This window comes from Onychomys torridus, chromosome 2, assembly GCF_903995425.1.
Source record: "Onychomys torridus chromosome 2, mOncTor1.1, whole genome shotgun sequence".
In the NCBI taxonomy this organism is placed as follows: Eukaryota; Metazoa; Chordata; class Mammalia; order Rodentia; family Cricetidae; genus Onychomys; species Onychomys torridus.
This window is the reverse complement of record NC_050444.1, coordinates 158,397,642-158,414,944: the sequence shown is the minus strand read 5'-3', so window position 1 is coordinate 158,414,944 and position 17,303 is coordinate 158,397,642. Positions and strand designations below refer to the sequence as shown.

Here is a 17,303-nt window from a genome sequence, read left to right as displayed (position 1 = left end):
TGATTGCCTTCTTGCTGATACACAGTTAAAAAAGGACCTATGTTACACTAAGCATATTTCTAGGTACCAAGTACATATGAATGGATGTACAGGTTGCCACTGGCAGGGTGCTGATGCTGGTCTTCAGCTAGACTATCAGGTGAGCATCATTCAGGTGATGATCATTGTGCATGTCATTAAGCTGAGTTAATGTAAGGATCTTGAGATAAGATTGTGCTGGTGGGGGATGGAGAGGAATATACACAAGGATGGGTACCTTTATAAATACACAGAGAAAGAAACTACACAGTGTCCCAGAACAACCTTGGATCTGACCATTTGGTAGCTGGGGATCTGACTTTGAATATCTAACTAAAGGCTTGAGCCCAGGAAAAGCTTCCCATAGTTCACGTTTTCTTTCTATCCCCCTCCTCTCCTTTCCCTGTCTCTCTTTCCTGAAAATGCCCTTTTAATATTACAATCATGCCCAAGGGTAGCTAAATTGGGGATGGGGGTTTGTCTGAACCCAAGTGAGTTGGCCTGTCTCCAGTGACCTTGACCTCATCAATGAAGCCATATAGCCTCCTTCCATGGCCCAAGATATGTTGTTGTTGAGCACAAAGACTTCACTATTGGCATTCTGACTGTTCGTTCCTATTTATTCATATAGAATGTAAGTTAAAATTCAAGAAAATGTAAGGACATTTTCTCTCTTCCTTTATATTAACTCTATGAACAGGGATGGTAGAGAATGTTGCTACATGCAGCAGTGGACATGGTTAGGGCTGCAAGCTTTCAATTGGTAGACCTTTATTTCCCTCTTAGCCTATATCCCTATACCATGCATCCACTCACCATTTTCTTCCATGAAAGCTGGAGATCAGTTAAGGTTGCAGCTGGAGCAGAAGCCTTCCTTACATTATCTATCTATCTATCTATCTATCTATCTATCTATCTATCTATCTATCCATCCATCCATCCATCCATCCATCCAACCATCCATCCATCCATCCATCCATCTATCTATCTATCTATCTATCTATCTATCTATCTATCTATCTATGTATCATCTAGCTAGCTAGCTAGCTAGCTAACTATCCACCCATCCCTTTACCTCTATTTCTGTCTCTGTCTCTTACTCTGTCAGTCTACTGTGCTAAATATTTAATTCAGAGCCTTATGTGTGGCAGGTAAGTGTTCTACCACTTATTCCTATGTATAACCCTTCAAATTCCCTTTATAAAACCCACAATGGCATTGACTATATTCTAGGAACAAGGGAAAGAAAAAATCTTCTTATCAAACAATAGCATTCATCCATGAAAGCCATCTTCCACATTGTACCAGGTCACAGGGACCCTCTGGTCTTCCAAGAGCTACTTGTAGAGCAAAATGTCACCTTGGAGAATGTCCCAGTGGATGCTCACCAGCAACGCCCCTAGAAGCTGGGCAATGACCTCATTATCTGTTACAAGGGGTGAAACTCTTATATCTAGAAAGTGTGTGGGGCTGGAGGGATAGCTCAGCCATTAAAGGCTAGTCTCACAACCAAAAATAGAAAATGTTTGGCTTCTAGATAGGCAGACTTGTTAAAAGGTCCAGGAAACTCAGGTGGCTGAATTTTGTTCCTGAACCTTTGGGGAATATTATCAGAGGAGAGCCATTTCCTGTTTTTCATCCAGGTGTCTTGGGGAATATGAACTCCTGTCAATATGGCATCTTTCCAGGAGATGTCAATGTTTAGATACCTAAGAAGGCAGATCATCATGAAGTCTCTGGTGAGTAATGGGACATTTTGGTTCTGCAGATGTGATGGTAACTGGAAATGTATTATCTGAGGACTGAATAAATCAGGACTTGAGCCCAGATCTGAGGAAGATCTGGTCTGCCCAATAAGGTCTGGATGATGATGGCCACAGCTGTACCTCCTATGCTTTCTCCAAAGACCACAACCTGGGAGCGGCCCACCCCATAGGCTTTCAGGGACTTCAGGAAATGAATTGAGGCATTCTGGAAATCCTAAAGACCAACAGAGTGATGATGATCAGGAAGTTTTCGGTACCTAAAGAGGAAAGGGAAAAAACAGCATACCAATATGTAGAGGGGTGGGTGGAGTCCATTTAAACATAGTCCTCTATGTACCTGAAACTGAATTTGATTAAATACTGAAATGACTGAACAAGTTAAGAATAGTTATTCCTCCCCTTTCCCCTATGTGAATCTGAAGAATTTGTTCAGTGTCAAAACAGCTGGGATTCTCTATTCAGACCCACCCATTGATGCCCACAGATGATCAAGGCCAAAGAGATTAAGGAACCTGTTTCTAAGCTTCGTGGTCTGACCTGAATTGCTGGAAGCCACATGGTGGCAGGAATGAATTGACTGTGGCAAGTTGTCCTCTGACCTCCATATTTACACCACAGAATGTGCACCCACTCAAAAAAATAAATAAAAATAGAAAACAAAACATCTGTCTTTAAAAGCAGAAAACCCTCAATTGACAGAAGAAAAAATCACAATCAAAAGTTCTGTTGGTCTGCCTGTCTACAGAGATGGGGAGTCAAGGTTAATGTCAAGGTTAAGTTGCTTGTGTTCAGAGAAAAGGGAAAAAGAGGGAAGTGATGAGGAGAGGGGAGGAAAAGGGAGGGGAGGGGAGGAGAGAGGGATGAGAGGGGAGAGGGAGGAGAGGGGAGGAAAGAGGAGGGGAGGGGAAGGAGAGGAGAAAATCTCTCCATGTTCAAATTCTCTCAGGTATCTCCTCCCAGGCTGAAGTTCTTTGGTAGTTCAGATCCCCTCCTCTGGCTGAGTCATTTCACTAGCCACTGTATCACAATCTAGGTCCATGGGCCAGATCTAGTCAAACATGAGGCAAAGTGATATACGGAGCAGTATCAGAACAGGTATTCATGCAGCCTATTCATAGGCCTGGTTTGTGGGATCTTCATTGTTTAGGTTTTTGGAGACATGGATTCTAACGGCAATGTTCAGACACTGTGGAGGTCCACTGTGGGTAGGTTACTGGATATCAAAAAATACTGCCTTTCTCAAAATCATCAGAAAGCTTCCGTATTATCCCAGTGATATAGCTGCCCTATGCACCAGCCTGTGGGTGTCAAAGTTGAATGTGTTTCTCAAGAGTCAGATGTGAAAACTGAGGATTTAAATTCTCTTTCCTCTCTTCTCTAATCTGTGTCCTGCTGAATGGTTTTGGTTTCTTAGAGAAATGTGCTGTATATCAGGTTAGCTGTATATCAACCTGAAACACCTAATGTCCTTTTGAAGGTGGGAACCTCAAGTGAGAAGATACCCACACTAGATCAGCTTGAGAGCAAGGCTCTAGTTCATTTTCTTGATTGAGGCTTGATGTTGGAGGCCCTGACTATTATGGATGGTACCACCCTAGGCCAGTGGTTCTGTGAAGGAGGGGACTGTGGGAGTCCAGCTCCAGCCTATTCCCACCTTTTCTAGGCTTCTTAGGAGGAAGAGAGAGGGATAAGCAATATCAGGTAGAAAGAGAGACCTAGCCAATGAACAGGAAGACAGAAACACAGGACAGCTCCAGGAGGGCTTGGATCGATACCCAACAGCCTCATTGTTTATTGAAAAGGGCTTTTTATAGTGTGCCAAGGGAAGAAGCAAAAGACCTCCCCCTTGCAAGATCAAAGAATACCAAAACAGCCAAGTGTAGATGGCAGTGGTAGCACACGCCTTTAATCCTAGCTTTCCAGAGACAGAAATCCCTGTGGATCTCTGTGAGTTCAAGGCCACATAGGAAACAGTCAGGCATGATGACACTCGCCTTTAATCTCAGGGAGTGACAGCAGAAAGAGAAAGATATATAAGGTGTGAAGACCAGAAACAAGAAGCATTTGGCTGGTTTAGCATTTGGCTGGTTAAGCTTTTAGGCTTTTGAGCAACAGTTCAGCTGAGGATGAGTTCATCCCCATTTGGATGAGGACTCAGAGGCTTGCAGTCTGAGGAAACAAGACCAGCTGAGGAACTGGCGAGGTGAGGTAGCTGTGGCTTGTTCTGTCTCTCTGATCTTCCAGCGTTCACCCCAATACCTGGGCTCAGGTTTGATTTTATTAATAAGAACTTTTTAAGATTCCTGCTACAGTAGACCCTTCCAAACACCTGGTAAACACGTCCGTGGCCAAATCATCTCTTTATGCAGCCCTGCTGATTAAAGCAAACTCAGATTCTCTGACCCTGAGTAATTTCTCACTAGGAAGCCTCTGTGGGTTCCCACATGAGTGCTATAAGAAAACAGGCTGAGAAAGACAACAAGAGGCACTCCTCCATGACTTCTGAATTAGTTCTTGCCTCCAGGTTCCTGCCCTGTTTAAGTTCCTGCCGTGACTGCCATTGATGGTGAACTGTGACATGAAAGCGTGAGGAAAATAAGCCTTTTCCTCCCAAATTGCTTTTGTTTCACTCAACTAAGACACACCTGGCGGCTCTTCCATCCACTCAAAGGCCTACTGAGTTGCTTGTTTGTTTGTTTGTTTACAGCACCCTTGTAATTGGTCCCCACACAGTGGGCTTTTAGTGGGTAGATTTTTTTTTTAACCATGCAATGAACTCTTGAAAAGCCATTGCCACAGAAAAACCAGGACCTTAATCATGACCTTCAGCCAGTTTGGGCTACCTTTATCATCTTTGTTCCCAACTCTAACTGACTGAAGAGATACCGCGAGTTCTGGACTCTTTATACCTTTTACATCCTTTATATATAGTTTTATTTGTGCCTATATGTTTTTAGAAAACACTCCTGATGAGTTAGGGCTGTAGCATAATTGGTAGAATGCTTGCCTAGTACACAACACTGAATAATCAGGGTGTGGTGGTATAGACCTGTAATCCCAGAACTCAGGAGCTGGATGGGGGCGGGGCAGTAACAAGAAACAGAAGTTCAGTGTTATATAGTTATGCAGCTATATGTGGAGTTTGAGGCAAGCCTAGGCAAATAACAAAATGAAGGAAGGAAGGAAGAAGAAGGAAGGAAGGAAGAAAGGGAGAGAAGGAAGGGAAAAAGAAATCTCCTGATTACAACTGTTTTTTAAAGAAATTACAAAGCTTTAGGGGGAATGGAGAGGAGGATATAGAAGAACAAAGTGTAATTACATATCTATGTGAAAACACCATGATGAAACCCATCAGTTTGTATGTTACCTCATAAAGTGAGCTTAAGAGCTAGAGAGATGATTTAAGTTAAGAACACTTACTGGTCTTGCAGAGGACTAGAGTTCAGTTCCCAGCACCCACAAGGTAGTTCACAAACCACTTTTAACTCCAGTTCCAGGGTGCTCTGATACCTTCTTTGGGTCTCTATGGGATCCTGAGTCTGCATATGGTTCACATTAGCTCATACAGGCACACACATACACAAATAGTTTTAATATATAATTTATTTTTATTTTATGTTCATTGGTGTTTGTCTGCATGTATGTCTATGTGGTGATATTTTATTTGTGCACCTCAATAAAGCTTATCTGGGGATCAGAGGAAAGAGTCAGCCACTATATTAAACATAGAGGTCAGGCAGTGGTAGCACACGCCCTTAACCCTAGCATTCGGGAGGCAGAGATCCATCTGGATCACTGTGAGTTCAAGGCCACACTGAAACAGAGCTGGCATGGTGGCACATGCCTTTAATCCCAGTACTAGTTAACCATAGAGGTCTGGAGGTCTATACAAACAGACAGGAAGTAATAGAGCTGGGCAGAAAGAGAAAGTGATGTAGCTGGGTGGAGAGAGGAAGTAAAAATGACAGGGCACAGGAAATACATAGGAGTGAGTATATGGGAAGTAGCTCTCTCTTGGGCTGAGGATTTCCTAGTGGTAAGAACTTGTGGCTTGGCTTCTTCTATTCCACTTGTTCTCTCAATTTTCACCCCAATACCTGGCTCCAGGTTTTTTGTTTTGTTTTGTTTTGTTTTTATTAATAAGACCATTTAGCAATTCATCTTATATATCTGTGTGAGGATGTCAGAAGTCCTGAAACTGTCCAGCTCTATAGGTAACTGAGAGTGTGCCTTTGAAAGCATCTTGTCCCTGGACACTTTCAGACTCTCTTCCTTCCGGCTGGCACTGGTATAGAGAGGACAGATTTCTACTCTTACCCTCTCCTACCAGCGAGTCTTCAACGTCACTGCTGGTCTACATCAAGAGGATAGAGCTGACACATACTAAAGCCTCTGAATCCAAGAACCGAAACACCCACTTCCCTCGAGGTACTTCTCTCACTTATTTATCACATCGATGAAAAAATCCTAACACAAAATAACAGTAGAGAGGTGGAGTCGTTGCTTTGACTACCTGATGGTAGGCATGGCTATAAAACCTCAGGAAATGGTGTGGGGAGGGATTTGGAAAAGTTTAGAGATGAATGCCACAAGTAGAGCCAAGCTGGAGATTGGGGGTGTGTGCAAATTCCAGGGACCAGACTGTTCATAGCAAAAGAGACAGGAAAGAAAGTTCTCGTGCAGAGATAAGAACTGTTTAGGGGTAGACTGGAGGCTCTTGGTGTGATATTGTGGCAAAGAGATTGTTCCTATCTTGCCCATATTCTGGTACTTTGTTGGAGGTTAAATTTAAAGATGATCAGCTTATCTGATGGAAAAAGTTTTAAACCAGCTCAAGCATTCAGGCTGTTACCACAACTGGATTACTGCTGGCTTCTTTTAGCTACACTTATTTATTTATTTATTTATTTATTTGTTTGTTTGTTTGTTTGTTTGTCTGTTTGTTTATTTATTTTGGTTTTTCGAGACAGAGTTTATCCTGGGACTTGCTTTGTAGACCTGCTTGACCTCAAACTCACTGAGATCCACCTGCCTCTGCCTCCCAAGTGCTGGGATTAAAGGTATACACTACCACCACCCAGCCTTTTAGTTATATTTATTATGAGAATTTGGAACAAAGAAAAGATAAAAATAGGATTTGAAGATAAAATGTGCAGATTGGTCAAAAAGTAGCTTATTGAAAATTGTGGATATAGAGTGTGGTTGTTAAAGAGAGTGGCATCATTAAAAATAAATTCAGTGTGGACTATGGAAATTGGTCAAATCCACATCACATGCTCCAGGGTGTAAACTCAAAACTCATCTGAAAGACTCATTCTTTAGAAGAGAGCATCACCAAGTACCCTTCTCAGAAAGGGCCACATAAAGTTTTCTCAGGTACAGTTAGCCATTTTCACCCACCAAGATGCTCAAACAACTGCATTCATGGTCTCAGTTACTGTTTGTTCTGACAGCAGGCCTTGGCACCTTCCATAACTCATGCTTGCATACTTTAGTAGTTTCAGGGTTTGGGAGGCTTCATAGAAATTTCAAAGGGAATTCTGGGAGACTAGATGATGTATGAAAGAATCAGACTACCTGAAGGAAGCCCCCAAAAGGGTAATATCTGAAGGTATAATAGTAGAGCCTAAGCTGTAATGGAGGTCCAGAGAAGGTGGCGATGGTATGGATGTGGAATGATGACAGAAGAAAGGTCCAGCTGAAAACCAAAGCCACCCCAGTAGAGGGGGTCGGAGAGAGGCCACTGGCAAGGATACAGAAACAGGGCTGCAGAAATCATTGGAGTTCACATCACACCACCAGATGGCATAGATGGTGGACATGGAACTACAGGATTTATCATTTGCCTGTGTTTCAGTCTTATTTTAAACCCATTTCTCCTTTCTCTACCTTCGCTTCCTCCCTTCTGGAGTGAGAATGTTTGCACTATGCCATTGTATATCAGAATCAAAAACACTGATTTTAAAATCTTGTAGAAACTCAAGGCTAAGGATTTGGCCTGCGCTTCAGAGATGGCTTCGTACATGAACTTTTGAATAGCTCCAGGACTGCTAGGAAATTGGCGACTTTTAGAGGTTGTCTTGATGTATTTTACATTTTGAGATTACCATCATAAGCCTTTGGTACCTGAAGGGGAAAGGTGGTCTTTTTCATATGAAGTGTCCCTTACACAAAGGTCATTGGGAAGGCTCGGTCCCCTTCTGGCAGATCTAGTCATTGAGAAGTGATTGGATTACAAGGGCTTTGATGGATGAATTCACCAATGGATTTAGAGTTTGATGAATTTGCTGGGAGACAGTTGGAGGTGCCTCACTGAGCTTGTACCTTGAAGAGAACCCCATTCTTAACCATCCAGTCCCTCTCTGCTTCCTGACCATCGTGGGGTGAGCAGCTATACTCTGCCAAGTGTTCTTGCTGCTGTGATGCTTCATTGCACCAAAGACCCACAGCAATGGAGCAGGCAGACCATAGAATGAAACCTTTGAATCCAGGAGTCAGTCAAATATATCTTTTCTCACTTCACTTTCATCTTTCAGGTAGAAGTCATTGCAATGAAAAACATAGATAACTAACTAAGTGTCCCAGGCCACTCACCCCATTGCCAGAAGCACTGAGTCTATCTCCCGGGCTAAGGAATTGCACAGGCCATGGTAGCAATTTGAAAGAGACCAAGTGAAAGTCAGCTCACAAGGATCATCCACCACAGCCCAGGATGTAACCTGCTATGGGGCCATAAAGTTGATGTCCTCCACCTGTCCTGTTCTTACCTCCTCTGAAATGACCTCACCAGCTCTCCCTTGGCAAAGCCTTAAGATTCTGAGTATCTGAGCTTGAGTGGACATGGGGGCTCAGCTAATGCAGGATGGGGAAACTGAGGGCCAGGAAGGGTCAAGCATCTGAAATTGACAATGCCAAGACTGGGAAAATTGGATTAACTACCTGGGAGTATCAATATTTTCCCACATTGGTATTAATTAGGAGATAAACAATGGTTGGATAGTGCATTTAAAATCTATTTTTATTTATTTATTGGTTTTTCGAAATAGGGTTTCTCTATGAAACTGCCCTGATTGTCCTAGGACTCTCTCTATAGACCAGACTGGCCTCGAATTCACAGAGGTCTGCTTGCCTCTGCCTCCCAGGTTCTGGGATTAAAGGCTTACACCATTACCAACAGGCTAAATTTTTATTTATATACATGAATTATTTGCATATCTTCATGAGTTGAATGTGTGTCATATGAGTGTCTACAAAGGCCAAGCTGGAGTTACAGGAGGTTGTGAGCCACTCTTGTGGACTCTGGGAACCAAGCCTGGGTCCTCTGCAGGAAGTGCTCTTTACCATTCTCCAGCCCCCGTGAATGGTACCTTCTGATCAGTAGGTTGGTGCAGCTGAAGTTTTAGAAGGTTTGTCTTTTAGCATTAGTGTGTAGTGCTTCCTGGTCCTGTGTATGAAACACTCCTCTGACTCAGTCCCTCCAGGCCCAGCCATCAGCATGCAGAGACTGGGCAGTCAGTGCACATCTTCTGCCCTGCTTGCCTTGGCCCACTGGATCAGCATGCCTGCAGTGGGGAGCATCAAAACAGGATTTTAAAATGACACCAGACAACTCCAGTATTAAGAGGGCTGGCGGGGGGGGGGGGGGAGGATATGTGTCACCAGCACAGTGGAGAAGCCGGTGAAAGAGTGGACACCAAGGCTTAGGTGGCACCATCTCGGCTCTCCGGGCACGCAGCTTCTGCGTCCAAGGTTCTTTGTAAACAGTCTCAGTCTCCTGGCAACTAGTCACAATAAAGATGCCCAGTTCTAAGCTAGAGGGGGCTGAACGTCCCTGGGGTGGCCCTGAATATGGCTTGAAAAGTTTAAACTTTAAAAACTTAAACTCCAGGAGAGTTGAACTATAGCCAAGGGAAAGACCCCTGCTCACCCTGACCTGGGCTCTGGACCTGTGAACTGTCTAGCTTCACTCCCTACTCTGCCACCCTGACACCTTTCATTCTCTCCAGGCCTCAAGTTCGTCCTGGTGGATGGGGAGTTTTCCACACAAGCCCCTCCTTTGTAGACTTTACAGGGATGGAGCAAGGGTGAGGCAGGTAAGGAAACCCTGAGTGCTGAAGCAAGGGCCCACTAGGACCCTCAGTCTTCAAGATAGGTAGTACTTTAAAATTTATTTTTCTGTATATAGTTTTGCCTGCATGTTTTCCACATCTGAAACCACTTCTTTTGTGTTCTCCTGCATGGTCCATCCTTCTCCGTTGACTTGTAGGTTCATAGGTCAGGGACTGGGTCTTCTTGTTTTCCAAGAACCCTTCTTGTTCTCCCAGAGCCTGGAGAGGGTCTGAAGCTAAGCATGTGGTCAGTAAATATCTGCTGAACCATCATTGCTTTTTCCCTCTACAGTTTACCCTCTACTGGCAACTCGGGGTGCAGTGGGATTCCTAGTGGCTTTTGATGCGGGAGAATACACCTGAACACATTCATAGTTTGTGACTAAGAGAGTGTCATGGCAACACTTCCAGCTGTAGAACCACTATGGATATTTCCACCACTAGGTGGCAGTAAGTGACCCTTGTGAGTCAGGGAGAAGGGAGGGGAGAAATTTGGACGTGTGTGCATGCAAGCAGTCATTCATCCAACCCACCCAACTACACATCTACTAGTTCATTTACCAATGAACTTCTTTTATGCACTAACTTGCTAAACTTCCATTTCCTCATGCATCAGTTTTTAAAAAGTAAAAATGATAGTTTAGATGATAGGGGTCTCTCCCAAACCACAGATGCTTCCATAACAAGGACAGTGAAGGGAATTTAACAGGGCAGCCTCAGGGTGAGACACAAGTGACCAGTTCAGAGAGGTCACTGGGGGAAAGTAGAGCTGTGATACCATTACTGGGATATAGAATGGAAAGGCCAGGCATAGTGGTCCCAGCAGAGTTAAATAAAATACATGGGCTTGGGATCCTTGTGGAACAAACTGGGTAAGATGATGCCTATGAGTAGGAAGGGGAGGAGAGGGGAGTAGAGGAAAAGGGGAGGGAAAGGAGGGGAGGAGAGGGAGAGGAAGGGAGGGGGGAGAGAGGGGAGGAGAGGGAGGGGAGGGGAGGGAGAGAGGGGAGGGGAGGGGAGGGAGAGAGGGATGGGGAGGGGAGAGAGGGGAGGAGAGGGGTGGGGAGGGGAGGGGAGGGAGGGGAAGGGAGAGAGGGGAGGGGAAGGAAAGGAAGGGAAGGGAGGGGAGGGGAAGGAAGGGAGGGGAGGGGAGGAGAGGGAGGGGAAGGAGGGGCAGGGAGGGAGAGGAGAGGGAGGGGAAGGGAGAGAGGGGAGGGGAGGGAAAGGAAGGGAAGGGAGGGGAGGGGAGGGGAAGGAGGGGCAGGGAGGGAGAGGAGAGGGAAGGGGAAGGAAGGGAAGGGAGGGGAGAGAGGGGAGGGGAGGGAGGGGAAGGGAGAGAGGGGAGGGGAGGGGAAGGAAGGGAAGGGAGGTTGAGGGGAAGGAAGGGAGGGGAGGAGGGGGTACAGGAGGGGAAGGGAGGGCAGGGAAGGAGAGAGGAGGGAAAAGAGAAGGGAGGGAAGGGGAGAAAGAAGGAGAGGGGAGGGAGGAGAGGGGAAGAGGAAGGAGGGGAATATAGGGAAGTGAATAATTCATACCCATTACCCTGGAAGCTTTGCTTGGACTTTGCTGTTCACTGTTAAACTGAGACTATGACATAGACTCTCAACTTTATTCACTATGGAAGGATCTTCAACTAGTGTGTGTTTGACTCCATCCTGAAAGGACCTTGTGGGGGTGTAGTTGAGGTTGTACAGGTCTTAAGGTACCTCTTGCCCCATGCCCCCGGGATGCTTCTTACACAGGCTGCCAAGTGCTGCACCTCCTCCATGGTAAAAGATGATGCCTCTTTTAAAAGAAAAGAAAACCTTATCACAGAAATTGTAGTGTGACACAGTGAGTCATATAGTAAACCCTTTATACATCTTTACTTACATCTGCTCATTGCAATGAGCCATTGGTCTGGTTTGAGGCCTCTGGTTTCTGCTACACTATGGATACTGGGCTCTCAATGGGACTCTTGGATATCCTGTTGTTGTCCTGTGTCCTGCAGATCTGGCAGTGTTGGGTCTGCAGGACCAGCCCCTACATATGCTCCAGCAGATGTAGATGGGATGGATGCTGTGATGGACCAACTCACAGTCCCGGTTCTGGGCCTAGGTGGTTGCTGGGTTAGTCAACCAGTCAGCTCTCCTTCATCCTCACCACCAGGGTGAATTCTACAGCACTGCCTCAACTAGTTAATTAACCCTATGCAGCAATGAGCAAGGGGCAGGCCTGGTTCTCTTGCTCTCGCACACTCTGGACTGGCTTACTCACACTATACCACCAGGGCCAGCTCTACTGTACTGCCCAGACAGGGTGCAGGGCCCACTTTCCCAAGTCCTGCAGCTGATGAGGGGCAGGGTCAGCCCTCTTGCCCATCATGGGTAGTGAGGGGTGAGAGGGTGAGCATCTTTCCCTTGCCCTTGCCACCACACAAGAGATGAGGGTGTGGGACCAGCTCTCCCTCTCTCGTGATCTCAGGGCAGGCTCACCCAAGCTCCTGCCAGCAGGGTCAGCTCTACTATGCTGCCCAGGCAAGATGCAGGGCCTGTTCTCCCTCCCGAGTGCTGCCAATGGTGAGGTGCTGGGGCAGCTCTTTTGTTCTCATGGCCTCAGGGCCACCTTTCCCAACTGTCACAGGCAGTGAGGGGTGGGGGTTGGAGAGAGAATTTAACTTTCTTAATGGTTCTTGCCACTTTCAAAATAATCCAGCATGTATTATTTCTATGAAGCATCAATTATGAAATTTTGCCCGTTTTTTAATTACACTGGTCATTAGTGCAGTAGGACCTAGAAATGACTAATGGAGACACCAAATATTTTGGTTTGGTTGAATTGACCTATTTGGGAAAAATCATTTTTAAAATGTGTTAGGGGGATTCTGTAATTTGAAATTTTTCTTTTTCTTCTGTTTAAAACTATAAGAAGGGCTGAAAATAGAGTTCAGTGCCTGAAGGGTCAACATACTCTTGCAGAGGACCAAGTTTGGCTCCCAGCACCCACATCGGGCAACTCCAACTTCAGCTCCACTGATGCAGGTATTATGCATGAACACACACACATACATATACCACAAGCATGCATGTGCCCAAATCCTTGAAAAATTAAATTTATAAAAAGGAAAGGAGAGAGAAAAACATCTATACCAGATCATTCTATTATAATGTCAATATGTAATTGTATTGCTATACATAAAACAAAATTTTTTTTTTCCTCGAGACAGGGTTTCTCTGTGTAGCTTTGCGCCTTTTCCTGGAACTCACTTGGTAGCCCAGGCTGGCCTCAAACTCACAGAGATCCACCTGGCTCTGCCTCCAGAGTGCTGGGATTAAAGCCGTGCGCCACCACTGCCCAGCTATTTTTAAAAGAATAAAGAAAAGAAACATATCAGCACAGTTTACTAATCCTTAGGTATAGATCGTGTATTTGAATATTCACAGCCACTGTAGGATATTGAAGTGTGTCTCTTTTTCTTAATGCCCACTCTCAATTCTGACTGTATGCCTGTTGTTTAATAAACTCTGACTATATTTCGTACTGACTCATCCTGAAATTTGTTTCTGTGATCTGAGTTAAGATCATACTACATGTCAGTGGAATCTCTGGCAGAAACTCCTTAGGCTGCATAGATCACAGCAACCAGCTTTATTTTATACCACTGCTGGTATCCTTCTAGGGGAGGGTTTCATCTGAGGTCATTTGAAGCACCGCATTTTTCCTTGGTCACCACTTTCCCGGAAGCATTTTCCATATTGCACTCTTATGTCAAATGGAATCATCATAGCTACCTAAGGAAACATCATGGTAAGGAATGATGTACCAAGACTCTAAGTCACTCTGATGCTTGCAAGAGAGCTACCCAAGAGCTGGTTGAGATAAGCCAATTGTGGATTAAATGACACAGAGAAGGTGACCTCGTTAAGCCACACACGTTGTATTCTAAACACATTTAGATGATCAATGATTTAGTTCATTTAAAAGTTGCAGAAGTCCATGTCTTCTTCCCATCCTTCCTCCCTATCCTTACACACTAAGTACCTGTGCAGAGCTCAGAGTCCCATGAAGAAGGAGTCTTCCCAGGACTGTATCTAGAAACCACTTTGCAAAATTACACTTGCAGCCTCAGTGTTTTCTCTTAAACTCCGACTTTTACTATTATTTTGAATTCATATTCAAATGTCTGTTTTATTAACCCCCTTCCATCTTTATTCATTTCTTTAATATTTCTTGTAAGTATATCCCAGGAAAAAATTCCCTATGTCATTAGAATAATGTTACTCTAAAAAATTTTTTGAGCTGGGTGTAGTGGTACACACTTTTAATACCAGCATTTGGGAGGCAGAAGCAGGTGAATCTCTGTGTTTTTGAGACCAGCCTGGTCTACATAGTGAGTTCCAGGCCACTCAAGTCTATATAGTGAGATCCTATCTCAAAAGAAAAGTTTTAAATAAAGGGACTGGAGAGATGACTTAGCAATTAAGAGTACTTGCTGCTTTTTATAGAGAATCTAAGTTGGGTTTCCAGCTCCTAAATGGTAGCTCACAACCATCAATAGCTCTAGTCCAAGCCTAAATGAAATTGTACCATATGGAGTGATAATACTCCCCCTGAGAGTCATGCATTATCTAATACAAACCCAAGAACAGGCATGGGAAATCTCCCTTTAAGTTGTAGGTCATGGAGTCCAAGAGGCTTCCCAAACAATATAAGCTATTGCCAATATAAATATAAACAATATAACAACATTTCCAATGCCTTTTGTTGTCGCCAAGAACTTGAAGGTAAGACCCTATTGCTGAAGACACCACAGGACTTAGAGAAATTGAGTTGGAAGTGACCTAAGAGCTTCCTCCCTGAGAATTAGCTCTCATGGTATCAGAACATGTTATGTCAACTGATGAAGGAGAAAAGTGTAGTTAAGAGTTTTCCTGCCTGGCCCACAGTCAGGACAAATCTCTCTTTCCCACAGTCACTCAGACCCAACCAAGAAAGCACACAGAAACTTACATTGTTTACAAACTGTATGGCCGTGGCAGGCTTCTTGGTATCTACTACTTCTATCTTAACCCATTTCTGTTAGTCTATACTTTGCCACATGGCTTGTGGCTTACCAGTGTCTTTACATGTTGCTTTTCATGGCGGCGGCTGGCGGTGTCTCTCTCCAACCTTCTACTTCCCAGAATTCTCTTCTCTCTTGTCCCGCCTATACTTCCTGCCTGACCACTGGCCGATCAGAACTTTATTTACACAGAGCGATATCCACAGCACTTCCCCTTTTCTTTTTTTTTTTTTTTTTTTTAGGAAGGTTTTAACTTTTACATAGTACAATTACATATAACAAAATAATTATCAAGCAAGAATTAGTTACAATATTAAAGAAGATATCCTATCTATCTCATATTTGTGAGTCTAAGGTTTTATATCTAACTTATCTTTTATCATAACTGAGGAAATTATAACTATCTAGTCTTCAACCACATCAAAGACCTCAGAAGGATATATTATTACCTGAGAACCGGGAGAAGGATGCAAGCAACTTTCGGGAGTCTTGCAGGGTAGACAGTGACAGCTGGCAGCCTGAATAGTCACCTAATGTTCCTTTGTAAAGTTGGGGCATTTGTCTTCAGCCCACAGGGCTAGAGTCTCTTGGTCACTTCTCTTAGTGTCCTGTAGAATGTCTGGCAGTTTCCTCTGAGAAGCAGGAACCTGAAGGACCATTTTGTCAAGCAAAGTTCAGTGGTCACCTTTCTATGGGTCCTGCATGTCCAGTTGATCAAGCAGTCCAGGCAAGAACAGTTTCTTGCCCAAATGGCTATTTTTGCCAAGGTGAAGATAAACTCCAAATGAAGTGTCTTCAATGCCCATCCTCCTCTCTGAAGTAAATCGGTGCTTCCAGGAGCAGACATGTCTCACTGTCCAGAAAGTCTAAATTTTAAAAGTATTTTAAATGCCATATTCTGTAGGTCTTTGAAGTATTTGAAGATTACCTATCTATCTGAAATATCTCTATGTATATCTAGAAGACTTAACTAACATGGCTATGAGTATGATTATCATAGATGATCAATTATTAATCTATTTTTAATTATTCATTACAATTTAAAATGAGCTATACAAACATAATGCCTTAAACACGATTAGAAATATATACACAGTATAACAAAATTAACTTTAAGTTTGCATCAATAGACTAAAATCTATACCAATGTAAAACATTTTAAATGAGTTGTTGCTCTTTAGAAGTAAGTTCATTAATCTACCCTTTCATCCTATCATATCTATATCATATCCCCTTTTCTTCTTTAAAAAGAGATCACATTTATAATCAATCTGCTTTAAGGAAAAATATTGGTTTTTCTCTGTCCCACACCAGAGGGCTCTTCTGATTTGGGACACAAGAATCTCTTAACCTTTTCTTTTAGCAATATGTCTGGGTTTAGAGAAGGAGTGAGCCAATTCCATCTCCAAAGCCAGCTTGATAATTTTGGGAATGTGGGCATAGTTTCTCTTACTACTTCCTGCTGGAGGGGGGCGCTGTATCTTATGGGGGCACAAAGAAAATTTTAGGATTATAGAGTAGTCCATTAGGGTGAACCTCTGAGCCAGTTGCCTTGAAACCATTCTGGGTGTCGGATCATCTGGGCCATGGGGTCATCGGAGACCTTTCAGGTGGTCTTGGCTGATCAAACCTCATGTATCTTAATCTGGAACAAATCCACAGCCTCTGGCTTTCTGTGGAAACATAAGCAGAGACTCTTTTCCAAAGCAACATATCCTTATATCCAAATTTTGAAGTCAAGTTACCTTTAAAATTTACATATTTATTTAACTCAACAGCTTTTATGATCAAATCTTTTTCTGCTGTTAAAAATCCCAAAGACAAGACAAACCAGATTCTCTGTGTAATATCCATCTTTGTAAGATTGAAACGCCACTCTGGCTGCTGGCTCCACCCACCTCAGCTTCCCAACATGGCGGTGGTACGGTTTACCACCAGCTCTGGGTCTGGAGCCATGTGTACCATCAGCTATCAGAAGCAGTTCTATCAAAGCAGTGCATAGCCCAGAAACTTTTTTTTTTTTTAACTAGCAAAGGCTAAATCCACCACACAGCAGAGTAAAGTGCCGCTTGTAGACTCCTCATTTCCACCACACTGCAGGTCAGACACACACGCCAGGAACCCGCCATAGTAGCTCAAACCGGCAGGCTGCCACTAACTTGAGAGAGACAACTGTGTTTAGCTCTGTCTTAGAATCTTTTTTCTCAGGTTTAGGTGGAAACTCTTGCCCCAAGTTGGGCGCCATTTGTAGTTAAGAGTTTTCCTGTCTGGCCCAGTCAGGACAAATCTCTCTTACCCGCCAGTCCCACAGTCACTCAGACCCAACCAAGAAAGCACACAGAAACTTACATTGTTTACAAATTGTATGGC

General features: G+C 43.9%; 1 pseudogene; it reads right to left on the bottom strand.

Moving 5' to 3' along the window:
* Positions 1-1,205: 1,205 nt before the first annotated feature.
* Positions 1,206-11,787, bottom strand: LOC118578025 (annotated as a pseudogene).
* Positions 11,788-17,303: the final 5,516 nt, after the last annotated feature.